The sequence below is a fragment of the Frankliniella occidentalis genome, unplaced genomic scaffold (assembly GCF_000697945.3).
Source record: "Frankliniella occidentalis isolate FOCC.00 unplaced genomic scaffold, Focc_3.1 Scaffold374, whole genome shotgun sequence".
NCBI classification, from domain to species: domain Eukaryota; kingdom Metazoa; phylum Arthropoda; class Insecta; order Thysanoptera; family Thripidae; genus Frankliniella; species Frankliniella occidentalis.
Window position 1 is genome coordinate 139,177 of NW_026267497.1, and position 10,915 is coordinate 150,091.

The window sequence follows — 10,915 nt, forward strand, 5'->3', positions numbered from 1 at the left end:
CGCGTGGCTCGTGCGTGGTGTGCGGGCTTGCCTACCCCACAGTTCGCAGGCGCGCATGCTGACGTCCTTCTGAACGGGCCCCTCCCCACTCCGCGTTACTCGCTCGCCGCCTGCTGCTGCGACGTGCCCCACCGTCTCCCCTCGATAGTCGGCACCTCTCCCTGCCACCAAGTAGTGCGGGCAGGTCAGCGGTGAGGTCACACGGTCGGCAGGGCGCTTGCGGCTCCCCTATCGACTCATGATAGGCAAACGGTGTTCTGATTCGTAAAGGAAACCGGATAGACTTGAATGCAAAAATTTGACGCGTGAGCGCTACTTACGACTCGTGTAGCGTTGTTGCAATTGCTTCTTGTACATATACTGACCTGTGTGTTTCTGTGTCTGATTGCATGTACCTGTGAGAGGAGAAGAGATCTGAGTGTCAGTCGCTGCTGCTGCTCACCTGCTCTGCTTGCTGGCTTCTTCCCTGTGCACTGCTGCCTTTGCAAGATTTAAAAAAAAAAAAAAACTCACTCCAGCTTTTTCTGCACACTTTAGCTCCTGAAATAAAAGCTTGCAAATGTGAATGTACTCAATTACATAATCGTGTCCTTGTTTCTTTTTTACCTTTTCCTTTGCTGCTCTACAAACTGGCTGGGATTCGGAGCAAAGGTAAGGCATCGACAGCGTTGGAGTAAGTCTTATTTATGACAGCAGAACATCGCAAACCCACGCAAAAGAGCTCATGTAAAATTTCTATAATAATCAGTTGTAAGCACATTTCCCAATTTTCTTTCTATTCGAAGTGAAATCGGAGAGAAAGGGGGAGGGGGGGGGGCAGCCCCGCAACAAGGAGCAGTTCAGGTGAAAGCGCAGTCTGCAACTGTGGCGCTGAGTGAACGAGCGAAGGTCACTCCCACAAGGAGGCGTGCGGTTCGGGTGCCTATCCGCTGCTGAATAGGTCTTGGGGGAAGGGCGGCTTCTGCCTCACCACATCGGTGAGATGGTGAGGAGGGATGACCGAAGAACTAACTACGTGCGTACCCGAGAGGAGCCTCTGAACCGTACGGGGCGCTGGCACGCGACCTTCCGCGAGGAAGTGGGGAGGGGAGGGGACGGGCCTGTGAGGGCACGGAACTTCGGCAGAGTGATTACATGTACGAAAAATGGACTCTGGTGAACTCAGAATCAGCGAAACGGGCCGAAATCAGAAACTGTCGGTCAAAAAAGTGTGTCTAAACTTTTGAGAAAAATGCCTCCAAACAACCAAATAACGCTATAAAACGTTGTAAAACTGAGCTAGTAGCGGCGGGATGACCTGCTGTGGTCGCGCACCAATCGCAACACCTCGGGTACACGATAGGTGATTCCAGAGCAGCCTTCCAGAACTGGCGCTTCGCTACTCGCACTCCTCGGAGAAAGGCCACCATTATTGCAGGAACGGATCGTCGACAGTGCCAGTCCACCGCCTCATCGCACAATTCATCTTTGCATCTGTTCCTGTATTGCACATCAAGCATCGAATCGGTGGATTAAGAAGAACGAAGCTCACGTATAAAACACTCCCCGCGAGCAGTAATACTAGGTGGCTGATTAACCCCGCAAACTTGAGTAGTTATGCTGTACCGCACGCACGAGTGCGGTCGGGCTTGCCTATCGTCCCTGTCCACGGCGCCTAACGCGCCGAGGGAGTAGCCAACAGCATAACTACTCAAGTGTCAATCAGCCACCTGGTATCATGTAAAAGTGTGATTTCTGTGAAAGCGCGTTCGCCGACGAGGTGAGATGTTGGTATTAGAAAAACCTACAGGAAATGTCTGAGATGCGCCCAGTCAATTTGTCATCAGGCCAGCGACTGTAAGTTTGGATGACGGTCCATTCCGTACAGGATGTACCGTAACTTCGCAAACCGTCTTTTTGGTCAATACAGCACTTGACTAAGACACTGAAGTACGGTCTATATCTTTACGGTCTGGCCCGTACATAACATATACACAGGGTGGTCCACAGACCCCTTCCCTCATTTTGCTTATGCTGTACCGCATGCAGGCGTGCGGCCGGGTTGCATACCCGCACGGGGCCGGAGGGCGCCGTGGTGAGAAACGGTAGGCAAGCCCGCCCGCACGCACGCATGCGGTACAGCATAAGCAAAATAAAGGAAGGGGTCTGTGGACCACCCTGTACAGGACGGATCGTAGGAAAACCGTACTGCCTTGCAGCAGTTTTAACAGTGGTACCGACAGAGACAGGAAGAGAGAGAAGGGAAGGGGCGCGGGCGAAGGATGGGGAACGCCCTAGGAACTACCCCGAGAACTCAAGGAGCCTTCTCAGCCTTCCGGGATGAATCGATGGGAGGGGTTTCAGAGATCTTCGGTGTTGTACCGGGTGATTCAGAGAAGACGTAGGAGCGCGCGGGTTTGCCTACCCGCTCAGCCCATAATAAGGCGCCATAGCCCCTTGGGTAGGCAAACCCGCCAGCTCCTGCGTCTTCTCTGAATCACCCGGTACGACGTGGCAACATTTCTGGACTCAGGTGGACACAGGATCGGCAAAATGAGCCGAAATCATAAACTTTCTGTTGCGAAAGTGCCTCCAAACTTTTTGCGGAAAAGCCTCTCAACAACCAAACAACGCTTAAAATCGTGTAAAATCGTGCTAGATGTTCCTCGGAACGGTCACAAGGCACAAAGCAGCCATTAGAGCGTCCAAGACTGACATAAAAACCAGCCGATGCTCACATAACAAAGCTAGTCGGCGGCGACAGCCAGGGATAGCGTGTCTTACTCGTTTCCCGCAGGGGCCGCCGCTGGTGGCCTATGCAACCAACGGCTAGCTCGAGTTCCAGACCCCTGTGCTAAGGTATCGTCCAATTAGTAAGTACGCCTGTAATGCTTGAATTCATTCCGAGAATTATGAGAGCTCGGCGCCTGGGAGACTCCGGGTAGGCCACCCCGCGGTGCACGCATGCGTTCCCGGCAAGATGTTGCCTACCCATCAGGCGCCCCGCGAGCCTGAGTGGCTGCAGTTGGTAGTTTATTAACTGACAATGACGGGCGTACTTTCTTTTGGATGATCCCTAAAGCTAACCAATCGCAACACGTGGGGTACACAGTAGTGCGATTCAAGAGCATCTCTCAGGTGACAGGTCTTCGCTCTGATCTCCCTCCGAGTCGGCGGGTCGCCTGTGAGGGTGGCCGGTGGCGGCCGCACCATATCAATGCTTCAGATCACGCTAACCAATACTACAATGCGCCGCAGCAAGCGTGTAACAGTCTGCACGCAGGACTTGCAGTAAGTGTAAAGAACCCTGCTGGCTGAAGAAGGGCACGCGCCCAGAAGGTAGGCCACCCATTCTACACCACAAAAATGACAGCTTATAGCGAATCAATGTTGCGTCACCCAAAAGGAATACTGGTATAAAGGAAGGAAATAGACAGACTTTAATTTGAATTTATGTTTACTCAATAAGAAATACTATAATAGATATGAAAATAGTCAAAGTTACATAAGTAGCAAGAAAGGTTTTCTTCTATTTACATTGAGAATAAAATAACAGAGCAGTAGAGAACATTCCAAAGACGTGATTTTAAATTGACAGGTAAATCTTCATTCTTGAAAAAGGTAAAGCTCCTGTGGTTGGGAGTTGTATTGAACTCTGTAAATAAAATAGGAAAGAAAAAATTAGCAAGTTGTATGCATTTCCTCCAAAGTATGAGTAATTAGATACAAAAACAGATAATGGTAATGTTGTACCTTAGACATGAAACAGCGTTGAGATGCAGCCATTTGCAGCGTGGAAGTGAAAGGTCCCAGTGGAGTATCAACAAGCCGCAACACACCACAGGCAGAGCCGTTCTCCAAACTGACCGTCCTGCAAGCTGAATAAAGCGTAACACATTAGTAACGAAATTGATTTTACATACACTACTTTAATAAACATCTCCTATAGTTGTGAATAGTTTGAGAGTGCACAGTAGAGACAACAGTGCAAATAAAACCTTTTACAAGTCTTTCCTTCCAGAATACTTTAGCTGACTGGCTTACTTAAAAGAGGTATGCACAACAAGGAGAAAAAACAAGGAACTTTTGGTAAAGATCAAGAGGAAAAGAGGGGGGGAAAGGGGTAGTACAGAGATCATATCACACTCACACGCACAAATTCAACAAACCAAACCACAAAACATCCAGAAGGCAGAAAGACAAAAGTACCAGTTCAAAATTCAAAGGCAAAACAGAGCAAGTCATTCAATAAAGCATCGCAATAAAAATGGCAGGTTCACATAGTAAGCAGCATAAGGACATATCAGAATACAAGAGGCACAAGAACACTCATAAACACAAGAGAAATTCACACATATATAAGTACAGGCACAAATTGCAGCAAAACCATGAGCAATCAAACACTTTCATCAAACAAGGTAGCAGAACAGTGCAATCAGAGGGCAAAACACAGCACACGAGAAACATATACAAATAATATAGGCACAAATTATAGCAGAACCATGAGCAAACACTTTTAAGAAACAAGGTTGCAGAACAGCACAGCGGAAAGGGCAAAATAATGAACAGAACATGACAAAAACACAGTCAAAAGAACATCCTCAAACATTGACATTATAATGGGCACTTCAATTTCAATAGACAGAAAAGGAATGGCAGTAAGGGAATTTACTTGAAATCAGAGTTTAAGGCAGGGAGGTGGTTGAGGTAATATGCATGTTTCTTTTGACAATTATGGGGAAGAGAATTAGTGCCAGTTTGTCTGACAGCATGTTTAAATAATTTTTAGCCCCATAAAGATAGAAGTTATTTAAATAAAATTGAAGGAAGCTTGACACCATTTGGTCTCAGGTGTGCAAACTCAAACTATCCTTTTCTTTTGCTAAAGTTGTTACTATAGGTGGCGGTAGAGGAATGTCTAAAACTTGACAAGGAGTAGAAAGAAAATAGAAGGGTACTTAGCTTTGGCACACCGCGCTGACAACCAAGGGAGACAACAAGCTTAACTGAGTGGGTAGATCCTCCAAATTGACACTTTGCTTGGTTGGCTGCCTGTCAACAAAATGGTTCCGTTAGTTTTAAGAATCTCCAGGTGCCTTTTCAAGAGATATGTACAGAAACTTACGTCATACAGAAAAAGAGGATGAAGGAGTTCCTTAAACGGCTTTCAGAGAGAAATTAAATAGAGTAAGCTGTGCACATTGTCGACAGGTAGACATCAATTCCAGCAAAGCGCAGGAACTTCTCTCTCAAACAAAAAAGGAAAAGAGATGCAACACAACTTCGAGTCCTGAAAAGGTAAAGAGAAAGTAAAACTTACAATCGTAACTCTCAGAATGCATAATGTAGATCAAAATAAAACATAGAGCAGTACGTGCCAGCAGTGTGGGTGTTTCGTTGTAATCCATCTCCCTCATCAAATAAATGCCCTCCTCATCGAGAGAAGAATTGCGGCAGAACCATTTTCAAATTTCAATCATACCGTGGTAATTGAGCCTAAAGGATCGACATGAGAATTAGTTTGCACTCCAATAAAAAACAAATCAAAAGTCTACACATAAATGTAATAATACTTACAATTGTTCACGGTAATTAGGTACAAATAATCATCAATGAAAGATCAATGCCATGACGAGTCTTTGAAATCCACCTCAAACCTACAATGGAAAAGAAAAACAGCAATCAGTTTTAAAGACACTGCCAAAGTTGAGAATATCGGAGCACTTGCTCTGCAAATGTACTTACCAGAGGGGAAATTAATATACAGGCGATTAGCAGAGCAGATGTCACAAGCTTGGAATATTCCTCGATAAGCAAACGACTAAGAATTTTTGTTGGAAAACATAGAAGAAAGTTGCAAACCTGGAAATGAAATCAAAATGTTAACTGAACCATTAAGATTAGTGCTAGTACCTTGCTGAAACAATACCTACCATGTGGGTGTATCACAGAGAGTCCTTGGCTCTTTTTATGCTGACTGGTCCATTAAAATAACTTAAGAGAAAATCTTGACTGCATTGTCATGGTGGTGAAAATTAATCATAGCTGCACCTGGAATAAATAAAAACAAAAAAGTTATGGGTACGGTAGTTACAATTAGAGATATTTCTTCACTGCAAATACATACCTCTGAAGTTTATCTAAGTCATGAATACTGGCAGCACCCAGTACAATATGCAATGGCATCTTTGAGTGATAAGTATGAGAATGAAAAGGCTTTTAAATCAAATCCCCGGAAAGAATTATATAAAGAAAGACAGACAAGCCAGTAAACCCGAGGAAACCCAGAGTAGGTTTACAGTGCCATTTAAATGATATGAGATAGAGATTAAGACACAGGAAATCATATTAAAACATCACATCAACAAAAACAACATTTGCAAGACAATAATTTCAACACTTCATCGAAACAAAGAAGACAGAAAACATTGCATTGAGAACACAGCACAGAGTCAAGAAAATTTCAAACCATTCAGTAAAGAATCAGCATTAAAATAGTCAATCAAAGTAAACAAATGCACAACACTTCAAAGACAGAAAAAGAACAGCAATCAGAACAGTAACATAAATACGAGCACTCAAACAGCAAGGGCAAGGCACAAGGATTACTCGACAAAAACCAAAATGTTCATCAACAAAATAAGCAATATCAAGTCAGTGGCAACAACAGAGACAAACACAAAACACTTTCAAAAGAGAGGGCAGAAATTCAGAGCACTTCAAGACAAGTCCAGCAATAAACAAACAAGCACAGAACAGCAAGTCAGTGGCAAGAGCAGAGAGTACCAAATCAACACAAAACACTTTCAGAGGCAGGGCAGATAAAATCAGAGCACTTTCATAAACAAGAACAGAACAGCAATAAGAACAAGCAAATCACACACAACAGAACGAGCACTCATCACCAAATAGAAAACAAAATGCATTTTCAGAGAACCCAAAAACAATTCAGACACTTTGTAACAGTGAACACATCAAGAACATTGTTGACAAGTTGCAAACACATGACACAGAAGATAGATAGATAGATAGATAGATAGATAGATAAATAGATAGATAGATAGATAGATAGATAGATAGAGAGAGAGAAGAAAGAATGAAATTAAAAGTGCCCCATAAATACTGATAAAATTAATTTCCCCGCCTTTTCAAACTCATTCTCAAACCTCAGATTGCCAAAGGCATAGGTCGCATTGAGTTGCATTGACCATGACGATAAGTCCTACTTCATGAAAAGCAATAGACCACTTTCACCTGACCAGGTCAGCAAATCGAGTTTCAAATAGCTCCAGGTTACGTAATTCATTCATCAAGTGGGACGTCACTGCCTGTCAACAGAATCAGATTATTAGCCTTCACAATAAGAAATATGATAAAATAATATAATAAAATCCACATATGGCAAGTAACCTTTTCACTTTTAACCCTCCAATAAATTCTCAGCCCAGGCGCAAACACCATTCAACAACAAATTACGAGCAAACTGCTCTAGGATTACGGAACTTGTGCATAAAGCTGGACATTACCTCCTGTCAATAGAATAACATTGTAAGTATACCAAATATAATGTAATCCAAATGTGATTAATAAGAGACCAACGGGTACTGACCTTTTTAACCCTTTAAGAAATTGTCAACCAATTCGCAAACATCATTCAACAGCAAGAGCAGGAGGAAGGTTTGGAAATAATTCGCATAGCAGCCAAAACCTGTTGAGAGAGGACATAAAAGTAAATAATCTACATAGAAATTGGAAATTCTACAGAAACATCGTCCAGCCAAGGTAACATTGTAGATTTAAACGTGTGATATACACAACCAACCAAGTACGACATAACCTCTGCTGGGCAAGATAATAGCGGTCATTTGAAATCTTTTCATTCAATTTTTAATCGGAGATAGGAAACAATGCAACTGCTGGTGGTTCTGACTATTAAGGTTCAAGGACATACGGTTGTTTTCTGGAAAATATGGAATATTTACAAACCTGTTGCCGTTTGATCGCAGAGGCTGGTAACATTACTTCGGACTCAACTCAAAAAGAGACGACCACCAGCGATTTGAATTGAACTGAGACTTGGAACTATAGATCACCATATCTCGTGTTTTATATTAATATTATGAAGTTAATTCAATAACAGAGACGTAGAGACGAACAGAGACACTCATGACTCGACAAACCGGAAACTGCAAATTGACAACCCCAGCCAACTGCAATGGCTGTTTCCGGTCGCTAGCCGTCCCCCCACCACCATAGCCGGCCTGGGATCTTGCCACCTTGGGAACTGCAAATGAGGGGCATAAAACCCTATTTTGTCTGGTTTGGTCGCCCAGCTCGCGATTTTAACGTCACTGTTATTCATATCTAAGCACATTTGGTGTATACGTTTCATCGTTGTTTAATGTCAGTTCCTTCTAATTATAATTGCGAACCATAATAATTTTCTGGGGATTCTGGGGATGGCTGGCTGCAGTGTGTCAACATGCACCATTTCTTTGAATGTTTCTGCTTTCATTCTGGATTGTTTATTTCGTGATTTCGAATATTATTTACAATGCAGCGTCTCGTTTTGACCAAGGAAATGAAAAAGATAAAGTGTTCTGTGCCGGGGTGACGTGCTTTTGCTGTATCAGGTGATTGCAAGACCGTTTTCCACTTTCCATCTGACACGAACAGGTTAGTGTGTTTCTGTGGTAGGTGGTTATTGTAGAACACTTTCCTCTTTAAAGCTCTGTGCAAGAGTGTGGGAAATTCTTGGACAGTAAAATGGACCAATATTAAATCTAAAGAAAGATGTTGAAATTCAAGAAAGCCTTCTATAGTTATAATAATTTTTTGCACCCCAACTCCACAGCACAAAGTTTTATAAGCGCTTGGAGTTTTGGGTTGAGCATTTCAAAAATGTTTCAACATACTATAACCCAAGAACGGTTTAAGTTACGGGGTATGTTTTTTTTCTTGACATGGTTTCTTATCAAGTACTTCAAGTTCCCTACATAAAAATATTTTTATCAGCAGTCTCTGACGAAGTCAATAAATTCAGCCCTGTGTCCCCTTCAATTTATATATGTGTTATTTAGCATCATCATATACAATGCAGTGTGCTGGTTATGGTCCTTGGAAATGTAATCTTTAATGTTATAATCATAATTTGTGTGGGGCATATTAGATAAGCCATGACATTAATTATACTGTATTTAGTCCTCTTGAAATAAACTTTTAACTCTGATTGTTTTGAACAACTAATTTTACCTTACTTTCAAATTCTGTCAAGCTTTTCTTAATGTTTTGGTTCTGGTTTGCAGCTGTGGCTCCTCATGACCGGGAATCAACCTTTGCCAGTGCATCAACACCTAGGAGTACACCGTGTAGACCTGGAGCTACTCAAGCCATTATTCCTCATGTCAGTAAGAGTCCTGGTGACTCCTACACAGTCACTCCAGCCACAGCCAGTGTTACTCCACTAGCATCATTTCAGGTAACTGTAACTTTTTTAAATGTCCTATATTAATGAAGAGACGTAGAATGTGTAATAAAATTTTCTGTTTGCAGTTTCCAGCCAGAAGAAAAGTTCTTGCAAACTGGCAGCCATCACCCTTGCCTTCTTCTCCTGGAAGAGTAGGCTGCACTATTTGTCTCAGAATTCACTTCTGTTGTGGCCGCAGTTTCTAGAACTTGCCGAAACTGGAAAGGTGAGTTGTTTCATATGTGTATTTAAATAATTATAACATAATTTCTTTAACTTTTCAACTAGAGGACCTTTCAATTATGTTTACTAACTGTTTTATAACCTTTTATAATTTCAGATTCATTCCTTCACAAGTCCCTCAGCTCCAAGATTTTTCGAGGTCCAAAAGGCATTTCGCTTCTTTAGATTTTGTGCAATGATTGTAATAATGTATTATTATGGAATATGTCATTTTGTAAAATCTATTATGTTACATATTTTATATTAATGTTTTTGTGGTTTATAATTCTGGAATACATTTGAGTTATCTTATCTATGTACTTTAACTTTGAAATTCAAACCCATCTCCCTCTATCTTTTATGGAACGACCACACTGATCAACAAAAAATATCCCACATGTGGAGCCTGCCCCGCCCGATACGGCGACATTCATTGTCCGTAGGTTGGCAGTATCCGAGGCCGGCTCCGTGACGTCACGGCAAACAAGCGACTCGGCCGTAACACGGCAGTTGGCTGGGGTTGCAAATTGACAATTCACTGCCTCACTCTCATTGCCTTGCCTTGCCTTGCTGTCACGGAGCATAAAGGGAATGGAGGGTCGGCTATGCATACGAAAAAGACTACAAAATCCGGTGGTGGTTGGAGTTTCGCCGGGCGGCCACCTAGATGGCGCGTCAGTCGCTAGCGCTCACTTCTCGGCGGCTGCTCCACGGCGCCTTACGGGCGAGAGGGTACGCTCAGTCAGTCTCCCGGCCCTAGCTCTTATTTTATCAAGTTTTGACGGTGGGGGTATTGGGGGTAATTTGCAGCCCAAAGTTCAAGCCTTCAAACGCTGCAATTGTCAAGCCGATACGATCCATACAGCCCGAACGGGAGAGAAAATAACGTAGCCAACAACGGTAGACGGAGCGTGCCGCCGTGCCGCCCGGGCCGCTCGGGTCTGAGCCGCTCACAGCCAGCATGGGCGCACGGTAAACATTCGTACCTTGCACGCGGCCGCGCCCCGAAACCGTTGAACTTAGACATTTGGTGTAAGCGACGCGTTTGTAGATCAGGGTTTAAAGAATACGTCACTATAATTTGTTTTCTGGTAAGTCGCATGCAACCCGAACGGGAGACTGAGCAACCGGGGGTTGCAATGCGTCAGGACACATTGTACTGAAGTGAATTCGCAGCACTGTATGTGGCAGATCCGAAAACCAATTTCAGCGATGTGTCCTTTGAAACTTGTTCTTATAACGCGTCGC

At 43.4% G+C, this 10,915-nt stretch overlaps 2 long non-coding RNA genes across 2 annotated transcripts; one reads left to right on the forward strand and one right to left on the reverse strand.

Moving 5' to 3' along the window:
* Positions 1 to 3,219: 3,219 nt before the first annotated feature.
* Positions 3,220 to 7,798, reverse strand: LOC127751193 (uncharacterized). The gene is made up of 4 exons (XR_008012015.1): positions 7,390 to 7,798; positions 5,913 to 7,307; positions 3,733 to 5,841; positions 3,220 to 3,634 (listed from the first exon to the last, which is right to left on the reverse strand). It is a non-coding gene; the product is annotated as an uncharacterized LOC127751193 (long non-coding RNA).
* A 523-nt stretch (positions 7,799 to 8,321) lies between these two features.
* LOC127751192 (uncharacterized) lies at positions 8,322 to 9,979 on the forward strand. Its single transcript, XR_008012014.1, has 4 exons — positions 8,322 to 8,655; positions 9,285 to 9,457; positions 9,532 to 9,671; positions 9,786 to 9,979. It is a non-coding gene; the product is annotated as an uncharacterized LOC127751192 (long non-coding RNA).
* Positions 9,980 to 10,915: the final 936 nt, after the last annotated feature.